Source organism: Microcebus murinus, chromosome 19 (assembly GCF_040939455.1).
Source record: "Microcebus murinus isolate Inina chromosome 19, M.murinus_Inina_mat1.0, whole genome shotgun sequence".
Classification (NCBI taxonomy): domain Eukaryota; kingdom Metazoa; phylum Chordata; class Mammalia; order Primates; family Cheirogaleidae; genus Microcebus; species Microcebus murinus.
In genome coordinates, this window is record NC_134122.1 from 43734518 (window position 1) to 43754381 (window position 19864).

Sequence of the window (19864 nt, forward strand, 5' to 3'; positions counted from 1 at the left end):
TCAAAATACCTGGGGTCAACTACAAGTGCATAACTTACTAGCTATATGACCCTTGGGACAAGTCATTAATTCTCTGAGAGTAGCTTCACATTTGTAAAGTGGGGTTGATTACAGTAACAAAATAAATATATAATATATTTATATATTATTTAAATATAAATTATTTATATATTAAATATGTAATAAAGTTGTGACCTGTTACACTAAAAATCATATGTGAAATGCTTAATAGTACATGATATGTAATATGCACTTGATAAATATATGCTTGCTTTAATCTGCTATTATTACCATTCTTTTAAAAGTAGATTTTGTACTTAATCAGATGATGTAGAGATTAATGACAGAAATAGCTCAAGAAAAGTATGAGCAGCTAAGCTATTAGTCCTATGAACACATGACTAGGTAGAGGAATGATAGGGGTATCAACAGCAAATATCCTCAAGTAGCAATTTTGTTTGACTAGGCCAGGTGATTTTCCAGATATTCTGGAAAAATGTTTTCTGGAATCTTAAGTTCCTGGCAGTTATATTTATCCATGGGTTCTGGAATCAGAAAAGATGATATGTGCATGGCAGGAAAGATGATCAACATTATTCACATAGCACTGTTCCTAAACTTAAAAAAAAAATTCTGTCCACTATAGTGATGATAAATTATTTTTATATTACTGAAATTCATATAAAATTACCATGTTTCATTATACTCCGTTAATTTTTTTATTTTTATTTTTGTAGAGAGACGGGTCTATGTTGCTCTGACCAGTCTTGAACTCATGGACTCAAGTGATCCTCCCATAGCGTGTGTGTGTGTGCGTGTGTGTATGTGTGTGTTTGTGTTTCACTATAATACAAAGTCAGATACTTAGAACAATAATTTTGAAGAATGAAATCACTTACAGTAATATATAGTCTTTGCCATCTATGCAGTCTTAATTTGTATTACAGTTTATGACTAAAACTTGAAAGAACTTTCTTATACATCACATCCAGAGAATTCTCTTTTTATAAGTTATCAGTCTATGACAAGATAAACAGTGATATTATTTTTAATAATTAAAAATAATGTAAATGAGACTGTTTTAAATGTCTTAACTTCTTATGTACTTATATTTGGGTTTTTTTTTTCTTTCTGTTTTTATGTTTTTTTTCTCCTGATATTTCCCAGAATCTTTCAGAATTTTAATGGTGGCACTAAATAGCTTTTACTTGACTGTTCCTATCATACTACATCACACTAAATGAGGATTCTATTAGTTGCTGAGTATATCTGCTCAAACTATACATTTAGGACCAAGAGAAATAATTTCAGGATTAGTGTAGAGAAACATACTTAGATCAAAATTCTATCTCCTAACTCTCCAAATGTACCTAGTTTTACTGCTAGATCACACTGGTGTTCTATTAAATTACCAGAAATTACTAAGTCAGTGTCAATATCAAGTTTTAAGAATTGAATATTATTCCTCTATACCTTTTGCACAGTTATTTAAGTAAATGCACACAAGGTATCCTAAGTGAAGGCATATAGGAAGGCCTTTCCAGGATACTTGATCTTGCCTTCTTTCAACAGGCTGTGAGAACTAAACAGATTCAATCTGGAAGCATTCTAATAGGACAGTTCACATTAGATAGTTTATCATAAGACCTGGAGTTTTAAAAAATTATAACCAATGAAATGAGTTACTAGGTTGCTTATCTACCTAGGGATCCCATATAAGTCAAAACAATGAGAATTTCATTATCAAACCTGTCCTGCTAACTAATGTGGTAACCACACCTATCTAGCCTCCTGTTAAACTGGGCCTCCCTAGGATTTTCTAATCCCCACTAAAATCATGAAAAACATTTCCATGGCATCCCCTTCCATAAGCATTCCCAGCAGGAAAAAAAAAGCCAGTAAAGCCCTTAAAATAGTCTAGCGTTTCCTTTGCCAACCCCTTTTCCCTAAGAAAATGGTGAAGAGAGAATCCACTAGCACTAGACTGTGATTATCTAAGTGAGATGATAAATTCCAGCTGATATGAGGAAGATTCACTGAGCACATAAAAAATCCTGAACTTTTTATTTATTTATTTTAAAAATAGATAAGAAACAAACTTCAGTAATAAATATTTCTTATGTTGATGTACATGAGTAATGTGCCCTGTAAATATATATTCTGAGGGAAAACACACGTATATTCTGAAGGTAGGTGCACAACACACAACAGTTGACACCGCGGCCTTCAATTGCTTAACTCACTTTCGGCATATTGTATTAGGTATGCCTGTATATGATAACTACATTTTTCTTGTTGACATGAGTTTGTGGATTGTACTATTATATAAACTAGAAAAGTGGTTCTCAAAGTATGCTCCTAGGACCAACAGCATCAATATCACCTGGCAATTTGTTAGAAATGCAAATTCTCAGGCTGGCACAGTAACTCAGGCCTGTAATCCTAGCACTTTGGGAGGCCAAGGCTGGAGGATCACTTGAGGCCAGGAGTACAAGACCAGCCTGGGCAATAGCGTGACTACAAAAAAAAGAAAGAAAGAAAAATTAGGCAGGCACGGTGGTATGGGCCGGTAGTTCCAACTACTCAGGAGACTGAAAGCAGGAGGATTGCTTTGCTTAAGCCCAAGAGTTGGAATCTGCACTGAGCTATTAATGACACCACTGCATTCTAGCCTGGGCAACAGATTAAGACCCTGTCTCATTCACACATACATTTATACATAAATAAACAGAATGCAAATTCCCAGATATCATTCCAGACATCCTGAATTAGAAACTGGAGGGAAGGGGTGTGTGCAGAGGAATTTGTGTTTTAACAAGCCCTTCAGGGAACTCTAATGCACCCCACAGATTGAGAAACATTGACCTAGAAGTTATTAAGTGGATACCTGCAATAGATATACTCAACAACTAACAGAAATTCCGTTTGGTTTCCTCAGCCATGTAGTATGAGGTATTATGGTAGGAATGGACAAGTGAAAAACCATTTGGGAAATCACAAAAATCATTCTTAAAACTTGAAAGATGTCAAGAATGAGGGATGTTATATCACTACAGAATCTTCAAATATTAAAAGGATAATAAGGGAATATTATGAACAACTCTATGCCAATAAATTCAACAACTTAGATAAAATGGACAAATTTCTTGATAGATACAAATTACAAAAGAACATTCAGCGAAGAAATAGATAACCAGCACAGACTTATCTTTTTTTTCTTTTGAGACAGAATCTCGCTCTTTTGCCCAAGCTAAAGTGCAATGGCGTCATCATAGCTCACTGTAACCTCAGACTCCTGGGCTCAAGCAATCCTCCTACCTCAGCCTCCCAAGCAGCTCAGAACACAGGCTCATACCACTGCACCCGGCTAATTTTTCTATTTTTAGTAGAGACTGGGTCTTGCTCTTGCTCAGGCTGATCTTGAACTCCTGACCTCAAGCAATCCTCCCACCTTGGCATCCCAGAGTGCTAGGATTACAAACATGAGTCACTGCACCCAGCCCTTATACCTATTTTAAAAATTGAATCTGTGGTTTAAAACTTTTCAACACAGAAAAGTCAAGGCCCAGATAGAATCACTGGTGAATTCTACAAACATTTAAAGAAAAAGAAATAATATCAGCTCAATACAAACTCTTATAGAAAACTGAAGATGGCAGAATCCTTCCCAACTCATTCCACAAGGCCAACATTATTCTAATACATAATGACATTATGAAAAAATAAAACTACAGACTAATACCTCTGATGAGCATAAATGCAAAAGTTCCAAATAAAATTCTAGCAAATAGTATTTAACAATGTTAAAAAGATAATATATCATGATCAAGTGGAGTTTACTATAAAAATGGAATATTGTTTTAAAATTCAGAAATCAATCAGTATAATTAACCAACATCAGCAAATTGAAAAATAAAAACCATATGACCATCTCAACTGACACAGAAAATGCATTTGGCAAAATCCCCAATCCATTCCTGATGAAATATCTCAGCAAACTAGGAACAGAAGAAAATTTTATCAACCTGAAAAAAGGAATGTATAAAAAAACCTGCAACTAACATCATGCTTTAATGGTGAAAGACTGAATGTTTTCCCCTAAAATAAACAAAAAATCAGAGATGTCCACCTCACCACTTCTAATCAGCATTGTTTTAAAGACTCTAGCCAAAGCAATCAAGAAAGAAAAAGAAAAGGCACTTGAAGTGGAAATGAAGAACTAAAACAGTCTTTACTGACTGGCAACATGATCAGCTATCAAGCAAGCAAATCCAAAGCAATGTACACAAAGGCTACTGGAACTAATAAGTGGTTTTAGCAAGATCACATGATACGTAGTCAATACAGAGGAATCAATAGTATTCCTGCTTACTAACAACAAACAAATCAGAAATTGAAATTTTAAAACAATATCATCGGTCAGACGTGGTGGCTCACGTCTGTAATCCTAGCACTATGGGAGGCCAAGGCAGGAGGACTGCTCAAAGTCAGGAGTTCAAGACCAGCCTGAACAAGAGCAAAATACCCTCTCTACTAAAAATAGAAAGAAATTAGCTTGACAATTAGCTTGACAAAAATATATAGAAAACATTAGCCAGGCATGGCGGTGCATGCCTGTAGTCCCAGCTACTCGGGAGGCTGAGGCAGAAGGATTGCTTGAGCCCAGGAGTTTGAGGTTGCTGTGAGCTAGCCTGATTGATGCCATGGCACTTTAGCCGAGGCAACAGAGCAAGACTGTCTCAAAAACAAAAACAAACAAACAAAAAAAAAACCAATATCATTAACATAGAATAAAAAATTATTAAATAGGCCGGGCGTGGTGGCTCACGCTTGTAATCCTAGCACTCTGGGAGGCCGAGGCAGGCGGATTGCTCAAGGTTAGGAGTTCAAAACCAGCCTGAGCGAGACCCTGTCTCTACTATAAAAATAGAAAGAAATTAATTGGCCAACTAATATATATATATAAAATTAGCCGGGCATGGTGGCACGTGCCTGTAGTCCCAGCTACTCAGGAGGCTGAGGCAGGAGGATTGCTTGAGCCCAGGAGTTTGAGGTTGCTGTGAGCTAGGCTGACGCCACGGCACTCACTCTAGCCTGGGCAACAAAAGCGAGACTCTGTCTCAAAAAAAAAAAAAAAAAAAATTATTAAATACTTAAGAGATGAATCTGGCAGAAGAGAGATCTTATTCTGACAATTCTATCTGGTAAATCAGAATTTCCTTACAAATATTTTTCTTTCTTTTCCTTCTTTCTTTCTTTCTTTTTTTTTTTCCCTCTAAAAGACAGTGTCTGGCTCTATTGCCAGGGCTTGAATGCACTCGTATCATCATACCTCACTGCAACCTCAAACTCCTGGGCTCAAGTGATCCTCCTACCTCAGCCTCCCAAGTAGCTGAGACTATAGGCAATGTGCCACCATGCCCAGCTAACCTCTCTCTCTCTCTCTCTCTCTCTTTTTTTGGTAGAGACGAGGTCTCATTATGTTGCTCAGGCTGTGTCAAACTCCTGGCCTCAAGCATTCTTCTTGCCTCAGCCACCCAAAGCGCTGAGATCACAGGCGTGAGCCACTACACCTGGCCACAAGTGTTTTTCGAACTGTGAGTCACTATCTATTAATTAGTAGGTAGAGAAAAGAACAAGAGACAGAAGAGTAAGAGAAAAAACTAAGTTAGGTTGCATAAGATTAACCATTCACTGATTCCTATATTTAACCTAAAGCCTATACTCTATGAGGCACTAGTTAGGAACTCAGAATATAATTTAAAACTTAGTCTTTGTTTTTAAGGAATCTAGTGGAGGCATAAGTGATCAATCACTATACAAAGATAACTACTCTGATCAGGTTCTGATTAAGGGGAGCATAAAAAGGATGTAAATCTATCTTAGGATATTAGGGAAAGATACCTAAAAGATAACTGGCAGTCTAGGAAAAAGAATTAGGATGAGCAATGACCTAAAATGAGAAACAACCAATTCTGGGGAACTGCAATACATGGGGAAAGGTGGTAATATAGGAGTCTACAATTATAAATTAGCATAGTCAGTGGAGAAGCATGGCCTGACAGCAACAGGAAAGCCATTATAACAGCAGTCACCAACCGCTATTTTCAGGGGAGCAGAGTGAGGGGGGATGCAGGGGCTGAGCTCAGGTGGTGATGCAGGTAATGGGGGAGTGGCTGTAAATATAAGTGAAGCTTCCCTGCTTCCAGCTCACCTCCTGCTGCGTGGCTAGTTCCTAAGTTTCATGGAAGACAATTTTTGCGTGGGGGGGTGATGGGGGTAGAACTGGGGAACCAGGGCTCAGGCAGCAGTGCAGCCAGTTCCTGTCCACAGCCCAGGGGTAGGACTGCAGCATTACAAAGTTTTATGAGGAGTAATGACAAGATCTGATTTATGTCACTGTGGCTGCCACATGGAAAACAGACTTCAAGAATACAAGACTGGGCTGGGCCTGGTAGCTCACACCTGTAATCCTAGCATTCAGGGAGGCCAAGGCAGGAGAATAGCTTGAGGTCAGGAATTCAAGACCAGCCTCAGCAATAGCCAGACTCCATCTCTACCGTACTTAAAAAAAAATAGAAAGAAATTAGCTGGGCAACTAAAATAGAAAAAGATTAGCAGGGCACACTGGCGCATACCTGTGGTCCCAGCTACTCAGAAGGCTGAAGCAGGAAGATTGCTTTAGCCCAGGAGTTTGAGGTTGCACTGAGCTAGGCTGATGCCACTGCACTCGAGCCCAGGTAACAGAACAAGACTCTGTTTCAAAAAACAAACAAACAAAAAAAAAAACACAAGGCTGAATCAGAAAGACAAGTTAGGAATCTGCTACCATAATCTAGAATGAGATATAATTAGCCTGCACTTAAGTACGGATGAAGACAGAAAGACTGGCTGGAGACATCCTCATATAAAGTGACTGACTGAATAAAGGGATGAAGAATTTTACCTTTTTTCCCCACTGCTGATTCCTATTTCCTAAGAACAGATCTGATCCTGAACTAATAAAAGGGGGGGCCGGGCGGTGAGAGTGGTGGCTCACACCTATAATTCTAGCACTTTGGGAGGCTGGGGTGGATTGCTTGAGGTCAGGAGTTCTAGACTAGCCTGAGTAGAGTGAGATCCTTTCTCTCCAAAAAAGAAAAATTAGCTGGGCATGGTGGTGTATGATTGTAGTCCCAGCTACTTGGGAGGCTGAGGCAGGAGAATTGCTTGAGCCCAGAAGTTCAAGGCTCTAGTGAGCTATGATCCCACCACTGCACTCCAACCTGGGCAAGAGTGAGACCCTATTTCTTTAAAACAAACAAAAAAAAGAAGGATATCCTTCCAGTCTCCTTTCTCTGCATTTACAGGGATCTATGTACAAAATTATATATTTTTCTGGCCAACATGTTAGCTTTTAGTTATATAATCTATGAATATGTTATCCTTGTAAAAATAATAAAATAAAAATAAAACAGTAAAAATAATTAAAGTAAATCCTAAATCACCATACCCAATCTCAATTCCTTCCCATCAGTAATCACTATTATCATTTTGACACGTCCTTCTAGATTTTTCCAGACTTTCACTTACATACATGTACATGTATCCACACAGAATAGTATTTCTCTGAATATATTTTCCATAATTGGTATTATATTCAATACAATGCCTTTCTTTTCTTTTCGAGACAGAGTCTCACTCCATTGCCTGGGCTAGAGTGCCTTGGAGTCAGCCTAGCTCACAGCAACCTCAAACTCCTGGGCTCAAGCAATCCTCCTGCCTCAGCCTCCCAAATAGCTGGGACTACAGGCATGCGCCACCATACCCGGCTATTTTTTCTATATATATTAGTTGGCCAATTAATTTCTTTCTATTTATAGTAGAGACGGGGTCTCGCTCTTGTTCAGGTTCGTTTCGAACTCCTGAGCTCAAACGATCCGCCTGCCTCAGACTCCCAGAGAGCTAGGATTACAGCAACTTTTCTTTCACTCAAAACATGTTTTAAAAAACTTCGCATATCGGTAAACACAGGCTATTAAATTATTTTTGTGGTATAACCCTGGTAGAAATGTACCATGGTTATTTAGCTTCTCTATTGTTGATATCAAATGGTTTCTAATTTTTCACTATTACAAAGAAGGCTGCAACAAACATATTCATACATGCTTCCTTGTGAGCCTATATAGGCGCTGCTCTATGGTAGATGTCAAGAGGGAACACACTGAACATGCAAATTTTTAATTTTAATAGATAATCCAAATTTTCCCAAGGAATTTCTAAAATGTAATTCTGGTACCTTGAAGACCAATACATAATGAAAAAAGAAGATTCTTATTTACAGCTAAGCGTTTTATTTTCAACCAAAGCTTTTCTAGTCCTGGGGGAATGTAACAATCTGGCATCTTGAACATTAATCACCATTAAATTCTACACTAATCATTAGCAATGTAATATCTTAATAGTCTTAAAAGATACATGTATTCAACTTGATGATAATTATCAAAATTAAAAATGTATATAACCCTGGCCCCTGGAATATAACCCAAAATGTATCCAATACATATACTTGTACATGCTGAGATAACATATGTTCAATGTTATTTATCACAGATGAAATTCAGTAGGTCTGGCCAAAACTCTAGCTTAATTCAAAGTAATATAAGAAGTTATGATTTTCGAAGGGGATTCAATATATGACTTACTTTAAATAGCAAATTAACCCAAAGTTTAGAAGCTATAAAAGAAACTACTGATAAATTTAACCATAAAAAAAAAACATACAAGGCAAAAAAAAGACAAAGCAAACAAATCAAAATATAAATGACAGCCAGGCGTGGTGGCTCACGCCTGTAATCCTAGCACTCTGGGAGGCCGAGGCGGAAGGATTGCTCGAGGTCAGGAGTTCGAAACCAGTCTGAGCAAGAGCAAGACCCTGTCTCTACTATAAATAGAAAGAAATTAATTGGCCAACTAATATATATAGAAAAAATTAGCCGGGTATGGTGGCGCATGCCTGTAGTCCCAGCTACTCGGGAGGCTGAGGCAGGAGGACTGCTTGAGCCCATGAGTTTGAGGTTGCTGTGAGCTAGGCTGACGCCACGGCACTCACTCTAGCCTGGGCAACAAAGTGAGACCCTGTCTCAAAAAAAAAAAAAAAAAAAATACATAAATGACAAGCTCTTAAAAATTATTTGTACTGAGTATCATTAAACAAAGATCTAATCTCTCATATATAAATACTAAAATTAGTAATTTTTTTAAAACACCAACCATTTAACAGAAAAACGAGCATATGACAGGAAGAGGTAGTTCATATAAAAAGAAATACAGGCCGGGCGCTGTGGCTCACGCCTGTAATCCTAGCTCTTGGGAGGCCGAGGCGGGCGGATTGCTCAAGGTCAGGAGTTCAAAACCAGCCTGAGCAAGAGCGAGACCCTGTCTCTACTATAAATAGAAAGAAATTAATTGGCCAACTGATATATATATATATATATATAAAAAATTAGCCGGGCATGGTGGCGCATGCCTGTAGTCCCAGCTACTCGGGAGGCTGAGGCAAGAGGATCGCTTGAGCCCAGGAGTTTGAGGTTGCTGTGAGCTAGGCTGACGCCACGGCACTCACTCTAGCCTGGACAACAAAGTGAGACTCTGTCTCAAAAAAAAAAAAAAAAAAAAATACAACTGGCTCTTAAATATATGAAAAGATGCTCATATTCATGTTTGATATAAAATCCACTGAATAAAAACTACTCCAAAATACCATTTTTCAATATCAGACTGGCAAAAATTCAGAAGTCTATTAATATACTTAGCTAGTAAGATTTTAAGAAAATATTAGCACTCATATTACTGGAGAGAATGTAAATCTGTATATCCTATATGGGAAAAATTGGCAATAATTATAAAAATTAAAGATGTGTAAATGCCTTCATTGGTAAACCTACTTTGGGAACTTAATCTACAGATATTCTTGCTAGTAGTGTATGAAGTAATATATATACAAAATTACCTCATCTCAGACCTGTCTGTTAAAAGCAAAAGGTCAACAACCTAAATGTCTAAAAATAGGGGAGTGGTTAAATAAATTATGTTACAGCCATAAAACTGACTAGTTTAGAACTGCAAAAACAAATGAGAAAACTGGTTGCCTGGGGCTGGAGATGGATAGGAAGACTGACTACAGATGTGCAGCAGGGAACTTTTTAAGGGTGATAGAAATGTTCTAAAACTGGATTTTTGGAACACGAATTTACAGCAAAAAAGGAAAAAAATAATAATAAAATAATAAAGAAAAGAAAGAAAAAGAAAACTGGATCTTGGTGATGGGTGTACAACCCTACACATTTATTCAAAATTCCTTGATTTTTACAGTTACAATGGTTTCATTTTGTGTGCAAATTACACCTCAATAAAGCTGTTAAAAAGAATACATATTGGCCGGGCGCTGTGGCTCACGCCTGTAATCCTAGCTCTTGGGAGGCCGAGGTGGGCGGATTGCTCAAGGTCAGGAGTTCAAAACCAGCCTGAGCAAGAGCGAGACCCCGTCTCTACTATAAATAGAAAGAAATTAATTGGCCAATTGATATATATATAAAAAATTAGCCGGGCATGGTGGCGCATGCCTGTAGTCCCAGCTACTCGGGAGGCTGAGGCAGAAGGATCGCTCGAGCCCAGGAGTTTGAGGTTGCTGTGAGCTAGGCTGACGCCATGGCACTCACTCTAGCCTGGACAACAAAGGGAGACTCTGTCTCAAAAAAAAAAAAAAAAAAAAAAAAAAGAATACATATTGGGAGGCCAAGATGGGAGGACTGCTTGAGGTCAGGAGTTCGAGACCAGCCTGGCAACACAATCAGCCCCCATTCTCTACAAAATATATATACTTTTTTTTTTTTGAGACCGGTCTCACTCTCTTGTCCAGGCTAGAGTATTTTTCATTTGTGTGTTCTTTTTAATTATCAAAATTAAAAATGTATATAACCCTGGCCCCAGGAGTATACACACAAAAAAACAACACACAAATGAAGGCATTCTCTATGTACTGATATAGAAACATCTGCCAGATGTGCTAAGTCACAAAATTAAAAAGTGTACAACTTAGTATGTACAACGTAAAACCTGAAGACAACAAAAGGGGAATAAGAAGGCTAATTTGTGTGTACTTTTCTATGTGTAACTAACTTTCAAACAATATATAAAAACAAGTAACAATGGCTATCTGTGCAGAAAGAAGGGAAACTGAACAAATGGAGGAGAAAAGTAGAATGAAAGGTTTTTTTTTTATAATACTATATGCCTTTATATGTATTTTTTTAACTTTTCAGCCACATGTTTTAATCATTTGGAAAATTAAACTAAAAATACGTATTTGGACTTCAATAATACAATAAATAGATATACCCTTTAATGTAAATTATCTGCTTCCTCATTTCATTATGTATTTGACATAATTTTGCGACCATCCTGATTGTCCCCGAGAGTCTGCTTTTGTGAAGAATTGTATGTGCCTACAGAAACTTCCGTATCTTGAATATTCTGGGAACCGTTTCAGTTCCAAATACTCGATTCCAAAGTTATTGATTCATAAATTAATAAAGGGTCCTGGAAATTCCAAATTGTCCAAATTATATCGACAGTGACACCTGGAAGATGCACTCCAAAAATATTTTTTTCAATCACATGATCCAATTTAAGGTTGGGTGAAGAAGGCTAATCCCAGATATATATAAAACTTGACATTTTAACTTCTTTTACTATTATTAACAAGATAAATTTATATATATATTTGCAGGTAACAATAACAGAACAGGTACAAAATGAACCCCAAAGTCTCTGCTGAGCCAAAAACTGAAAATGGGCTGGGTGTGGTGGCTCATACCTATAATCCAAGCACTCTGGGAGGCTGAGGCGGGTGGATTGCTCAAGGTCAGGAGTTCGAAACCAGCCTGAGCAAGAGCGAGACCCCATCTCTACTAAAAATAGAAAGAAATTAATTGGCCAACTAAAAATATATAGAAAAAATTAGCCAGGCATGGTGGCACATGCCTGTAGTCCCAGCTACTCAAGAAGCTGGGGCAGGACCGCTTGACCCCAGGAGTTTGAGCTTGCTTTGAGCTAGGCTGACACCACAGCACTCTAGCCCAGGCAATAGAGTGAGACAAATAAATAAATAAATAAATAACTGAAAATGACTAGACATATACTGACAGAGGAGAAAAGCAGAAGTAAAACTAAAGAGCCAAGAAGAAAGCTTCAAGGGCAGGTTGTAGACTGAAATGAATACATAGCTCTTCTAAGATTCTACAACACCCTCCTCATACCTATACAGCTATACTACCCTCTCCCCAAACCTATAGGGCAGCAAATCTAGGATCCATAAGACCAGAGCTCCTGTTTTACTGACTGCTCACCTTGTGCCAACCATTATGCTTTAGTAATATGATCTCATTTAATCTTATAGCAACACTGTGACACATAGGTAATGTTATCCTCAGTATCTACCTACAATAACTGGTAATCAGCATCACACGATTAAATGTCAAAGTCAAGGCCAAAAATATATATGCTCTAACAGAGGATTTCCACTTTCCTCCCTTAATTTTTAATATTTTAAAGATTGGTCATTAACAAATTTTTACAAGTAAAAAAGTTATAACTAATAAAGCAGTATAAGCTCATTTTAAAAATCAAATATCTTAATTCCGCAAAATAAGACAATAAATGTTTTCTCTACCATCACCCTCTAGAGACAATCACTATTAACATCATTACAGTTCTTTCCAGACCTTTTCTTAGAAGCACTGACAATGTGTCAATTCAGTATAATTATCTATAAGTGGATATGAGGTAAAATATCTACTTATAGATAGTATAAATGTATGCAAAAGTAAACTATTGCCCAAGCCTAGGTAAATAAACTTGGGTTTAACCACATTAAATATTCTAAAATGCACATAGAGCAAAAGAAAAGAATAAAAGAGAAGGCAGAAGGATGAAAAGCACAAAGGGCCAAACAAAGTCTAGCAACCCAATACAGCAGTACAGCCAATTTGTCACCACCTACCTACTTAACAGCTGATTCTAACATCTATTTCTATGGTAACAAGGCATTAAGCAAATATATATGTAACAAACTCAAGGAAAGATCCCTTTTTTCTCCATTAGAAGTACCTAATTAGAAGTACTCCATTAGAAATACCTCCATTAGAAGTACCTAATCTGGCAAATTTGAGCAACATAATCTGGAAGTGTGATTCTGTGTCAGAATTTCAGTATATCAGCCTGTAAAATGTCTTTCAATAGTTATTAACTGATTGGGAGGGTAGATTACAAGGAATAAAACTGATAATCTACAGATATCATAATCTCAATTTCTAAACAGTTACAGTTCCATCTGCCTTCTAATAACATGCAACAGGTTCAAAACCCAGTAAAATATTTAAAATTCTAAAACGTAATATATAAACAAGAACTACGTACTAATGTCTCATAATCATTAGCTGGTGACTTGGAAAATTTACACTGAACTTTCAAATCTGAACCTTGAAAACATCGTGTAAGCATGCAGGGCGCAGTGATTCACACCTGTAAATTCTAACACTCTAGGAGGCCGAGGCAGGAGCTTGAGCTCAGGAGTTCTAGACCATCGAGAACAAGAGTGAGATCCCATCTCTCCTAAAAATAGAAAAATTACCCAGCTGTTGTGGACACACCTATAGTCTCAGCTACTTGGGAGGCTGAGGCAGGAGGATCGCTTGAGCCAGGAGTTTGAGGTTGCAGTGAGCAAAGGTGATGTCACTGCACTCTACCTGGGGCAACAGAACAAGATGCCGTCTCAAAAAAAAAATTATTTTTTCAATTATGTAAGCATAAATTAAATTTTAAGTAAAAACATATATATGATAAAATAATACTCCATTTCTTTAGTTACTGATAGGATATGGGCAGAAAAACGATATGCAAACCAGGAACATCTTTTTAAAAATATCATCAACATTTTGAAACCATGTAAATATTTTACACCAAAAACAATTAAAAAGGAAAAAAATAAAGCAATCCCTAAAAACCAAAACCAAACTGAAGTATATGTCCTATTTTTAAGTTGTTGGCATAAACACATAGAAAAGAATTATCTTGGGTATTTTAAATATTCAAAATATTATTTTCTATTAAATTTTTATTTTTATTTTAAAAGTATTCTGACATTATATCCCCAGTGGAATAAAGCCTAAAGATAAAAAAAAAAAACCCATAAACGAATCTTCAACTATATTCATATGTATTATCATTACTATCATTACTAATAAGACTAGTATTATTTCAAAACTAATGTTATAGATATAATGTTAATGCTATTAGAAATGAAGATTTTTAGAATAAGATAAAAAATGATACAAAGATAAAAGAAGTTAAACAGTCTGTTTTTACCAAGATGGTGCATCACAGGCGAAGAAGGAAATCCTTACTCCCCCAAAGCCAAAGCCAAGGCTTTGAAGGCCAAAAAGGCAATGATAAAGGTGTCCATTCTACCAAAAATAAAAAGGAGATCTGCATGCATCACCCACCTCCTGACTGCCCAAGAGGCAGCCCAAATGTAAATGGAAGCATGCCCCCAGCAGAAACAAACTTGACCACTATGCCATTAGGAATTTCCCCCTGACCACTGAGTGAGCCATGAAGAAGACACCACCACATCTGTGTTCATTGTGGATGTCAAGGTCAAGAAGCAACAGATCAAATAGGCTGAGAAAAAACTCTATGACACTGATATGGCCAAGGTCAACACCCTGATCAGGCCTATGGAAAAAAAGAAGGTATATGTCCAACTAGCTCCTGACTATGACGCCTTGGATGTTGCCAACAAAATTGAGATCATCTAAACTGAGTCCAGATAGCTAATTCTAAATACACAATTTGCACCATAAAATAAATAAATAAGCCAGATGGGGTGGCTAATGTATGTAATCCCAGCACTCTGTGAGGCTGAGGCAGAAGGATGACTTGAGCCCAGGAGTTCAAGACCAGCCTGCGGAACATAGCAAGACCCTGTCTCTAACAAAAATTAAAAATTGGTCATTGTAGTGGCACAGGCCTATAGTTCTAGCTACTTGGGAGGCTGAGCAAGGAGAAGGACTTCTTGCTTGAGCCAAGGAGTCCAAAAGACTGCAGCAGCGAGCTTTGATCAAGCCACTGCACTCCAGCCCAGGCAATAAAGCAAGACTGTGTTCTCGCAAAAAAAAAAAAAAAAAATGTGGTGGTGTGCAAGCTATTAATACTTAGGAGGCTGAGGCAGGAGGATTGCTTTAGCTTAGGAGTTCAAAGCTACAGTGAGCTATGATCGCCCTTGTGCACGCCAGCTTAGGTGACAGAGCTAGACTCTGTCTCTAAAAAAAAAAAAAATTAGGCCGGGCGCTGTGGCTCACGCCTGTAATCCTAGCTCTTGGGAGGCCGAGGCGGGCGGATTGCTCAAGGTCAGGAGTTCAAAACCAGCCTGAGCAAGAGCGAGACCCCGTCTCTACTATAAATAGAAAGAAATTAATTGGCCAACTGATATATATATAAAAAATTAGCCGGGCATGGTGGCACATGCCTGTAGTCCCAGCTACTCGGGAGGCTGAGGCAGAAGGATCACTCAAGCCCAGGAGTTTGAGGTTGCTGTGAGCTAGGCTGACGCCACGGCACTCACTCTAGCCTGGACAACAAAGTGAGACTCTGTCTCAAAAAAAAAAAAAAAAAAAAAAAAAATTAAAAAAATAAAGTTTTCGGAGTACGGCAGCCCGTCGGTCATCAGTGTTAGCAAAGGCAGCCCTGACGGCAGCCACCCGGTGGTGGTGGCGCCCTACAGCGGCGGGCCGCCGCGCATGTGCCCCAAGATCAAGCAGGAGGCGGTCCCCTCGTGCACCGTCAGCCGGCCCCTGGAGGCCCACTTAGGCGCTGGACCCCCTCTCAGCAATGGCCACCGGCCGACTGCACACGACTTCCCCCTGGGGCGGCAGCTCCCCAGCAGGACTACGCAGACCCTGGGTGCCGAGGAACTGCTGAGCAGCAGGGACGGTCACCCCGCCCTGCCGCTTCACCCAGGCTTCCATGCCCACCCCGGGCCCAACTACCCACCCTTCCTGTCCGACCAGCTGCAGCCGCAGGTCCCGCCGCTCCATTACCAAGAGCTCCTGACACCGGGTTCCTGCATGCCGGAGGAGCCCAAGCCAAAGAGGGGAAGAAGATCGTGGCCCCGGAAAAGAACCGCCACCCACACTTGTGATTATGCGGGCTGCGGCAAAACCTACACAAAGAGTTCTCATCTTAAGGCACACCTGCGAACCCACACAGGTGAGAAACCCTACCACTGTGACTGGGACGGCTGTGGGTGGAAGTTTGCCCGCTCCGATGAACTGACCAGGCACTACCGCAAACACACCGGGCACCGCCCCTTCCAGTGCCAGAAGTGCGACCGGGCGTTTTCCAGGTCGGACCACCTCGCCTTACACATGAAGAGACACTTTTAAGTCTCAAACAGTGAATATGACCCACACTGCCAAAAGAGAATTCAGTATTTTTTACTTTTCACACTGTCTTCCCGACAAGGGGAGGAGCCCAGCTGGAGCACTACAATCATGGTCAAGTTTCCCAACTGAGTCCACTCGTGAATGAATAATCAGGAGCAATGAGGAATCCAAAAGTGAAAAATCAAAGAACAGATGGGGTCTGTAACTGGATCTTCTTATCATTCCAATTCTAAATCCAACTTGAATATTCCTGGACTTACAAAACACCGAGGGGGGTGACTGGAAGCTGTGGATATCAGGGTATAAATTAGATCCGTGAGTTGGGGGAGGGAAGACCAGAATTCCCTTGAATTGTGTTTTGATGCAATATAAGCGTAAAGATCACCTTGTAATTCTTTTTGCCTTCTAAAAGCCATTATTATGATGTTAGAAGAAAAGGAAGAAATTCAGGTACTGAAAATGTGTTTTAATAGCCTAAATGATGGTGCTTGGTGAGTCTTGGTTCTAAAGGTACCAAACGAGGAAGCCAAAGTTCTCAAACTGCTGCATACTTTGACAAGGAAAATCTATTTTTGTCTTCCGATCTACATTTATGACCTAAGTCAGGTAAATAAGCCTGGTTTACTTTAACATTTTTATGCAGACAGTCTGTTATGCACTGTGGTTTCAGATGTGCAATAATTTGTACAATGGTTTATTCCCAAGTATGCCTTTAGTAGAACAAATGTTTTTTTCTATATAGTTCCTTGCCTTAATAAATATGTAATATAACTTTAAACAAACTTCTATTTTGTATATTTGTAAACTACAAAGTAAAATGAACATTTTGTGGAGTTTGTATTTTGCATACTCAAGGTGAGAATTAAGTTTTAAATAAACCTATAATATTTTATCTGAAAAAAAAAAAATAAAGTTTTCTTTATAGAATTTCAATTAATAAATGTAGGAGTGAGATAATTAGAAAATCTCCATTTTACAATCCTTATATAATAGATCTAGGCAACAATACTCAGATGCTACTAAAACTTCTGAGTGAAAGTTGATAAGAACTTTAAAAAGGACAGATCAGGCTGACAACACCTAAAACCAATGACCAATCTTTGCCAATACTGAGAGCGAGCCAACCTAACATTATGTGCCTTCTGATGATATGTAATAGAATGAATATAACACCTCCTATGAAGGATATTCACCAGAAAAAAACCTCCAGAACTTATTACCAGTTTATAGGAAATTACAGCGGTTAACCAAACTACAAAGACACCATCAGCCAAACATCATGTAGGAAGTTCTGCAGGTTAAATAGCACAGTTTTTCCATCAATAAAGGGCATGAAAAGGGAGGAGACTTAAGAGACTAGTTAGAAATATATCTTCCAATTGCAATGTGAGGACTTTATTTGGGTCCTAATGTAAACAAACAAATTGTGAAAGATATTTTTTAGACAGGCAAATCTGAACATGTTCTAGCTACCAGGCAACATTAAGGAATTATCATTAATGTTATTAGTTGCCACAATGGCATTGTGGTGGTGCTGTGAAGAAAAAGTCCGTATGTATTACAGATACATACTGAACTATTTATGGGTGAAACAATATCTGGGATTTGCTTTAAAATGCTACATGGTGAGGGGGAAAGAAGATAAGAGGGAGAGCAGAGTGAAAGAGATAAAATAGGATGGAAAATTCTGTCAACTGTTGAAGCTTAGGCAATGAGTACGTGAAACATCAATTAATTTCATTTTTGTATGTTTTAAATTGCCATAATAAAATTTTAAAGCTGTATCACTGGCATGTTTGTTACCCTGAAACGTATTCATCTCTAATCATTTATTTTTATTCGCCTCCAGAATTTCAACATCACTGAATTCTCTAAAAATTAAAAAACTTCAAAAAGTTTAAACTCACATATTTAATCTAAAAGTCAACTACTATATCATATTAAATGTATACATAAATGACTACCTGCATCATAAACAAATTCTGTGCCTATCTGTAGCTAAGTATTTGTTTAGCAGAATGGTGTTTATGTAGTTGTACTGCTTCATTCTACTTCGATTTTGAGATCTTCATCATACTTAATTAGAACTCCTTATCTCTTTCATCGACACAGCTAATACTACAATCACAACAATTTAAGTTATAACGTTAAGAGGCATGGAGATGGGGAACTAAAATACAGTGTTAACGTTTGCCGTAAAAGCTGGCTTCTATCCACGTCCGGAGGCGTTTCATCGATTAAAAACTGCAGCCTTAGCCAGGCACAGTGGCTGACACCTATAATCCCAACACTTTGGGAGGCAGACATGGAAAGATTGTTGAGGCCAGAAATTCCAGACCAGCCTGGGGTAATATATTGAAACCCTGTCTCTACAAAAAAAAAAAAAAAAAATTAATTAAAATAAATTAGCGAGGTGTGGTAGCACGTGGAAGGCTGAAGAGGGAAGATCACTCGAGCTCAGGAGTTTGAGATTGCACTGAGAGTTATGATCATACCATTGCACTCTATCCTGGCCAACAGAACGAGATTCTGTAATTAATTAATAACAAAAAATGCAGTCTTGGCCAGGCGTCGTGGCTCATGCCTGTAATCCTAGCACTCGGAGAGGCCGAAGCAGGAGGACTGCTCAAGGGCAGGAGTTCGAACCCAGCCTAAGCAGAACGAGACCCTATCTCCACTAAAAACAGAAAGAAATTAATTGGCCAACTAAAAATATATAGAAAAAATTAGCCAGGCATGGTGGCACATGCCTGTAGTCTCAGCTACTCGGGAGGCTGAGGCAGGAGGATCGCTTGAGCCCAGGAGTTTGAGGTTGCTGTGAGCTAGGCTGACGCCACCGCACTCACTCTAACCTGGGCAAAAAAGCGAGACTCTGTCTCAAAAAAAAAAAAAAAGAAGAAAAAGAAAAGAAAAAATGCAGTCTTATAAGTTTCTCATTGTACTTTCTAAAGCCATCTTAAAGTGTGAACCTAATACAAGTTCATATATATAAGAAATTTTTTGGTGTTTTTCTAAGAGATAAATTGTGTTTCTAAAATTGCCTGAATGTTTAATATCTGAAGAAATAACAAATTAACTTAGTCAATAACTCAGTCAAAATTAACACTAGACTAATACATCAAGGAGTTATTTGCTCACAGAAACAAATGGGTCTTGATTATCAGTGTTTACCATTTGAGGAGATCTGAATCCTGGCACTCGCTTTGTTGCCCAGGCTAGAGTGAGTGCCGTGGCATCAGCCTAGCTCACAGCAACCTCAAACTCCTAGGCTCAAGCGATCCTCCTGCTTCAGCCTCCCGAGTAGCTAGGACTACAGGCATGCGCCACCATGCCCGGCTAATGTTTTCTATATATATTAGAAAACATTATGGCCAATTAAT

General features: G+C 38.5%; 1 protein-coding gene and 1 pseudogene across 8 annotated transcripts in view; one reads left to right on the plus strand and one right to left on the minus strand.

Moving 5' to 3' along the window:
• Positions 1-19864, minus strand: part of ARID4B (AT-rich interaction domain 4B) — a 152187-nt gene that overhangs the window by 107187 nt on the left and 25136 nt on the right. The gene's annotated exons all lie outside the window — the stretch shown is intronic.
• LOC142862458 (Krueppel-like factor 4 pseudogene) lies at positions 15752-17396 on the plus strand (annotated as a pseudogene). Its single transcript, XR_012913550.1, has one exon. The product of XR_012913550.1 is annotated as a Krueppel-like factor 4 pseudogene (transcript).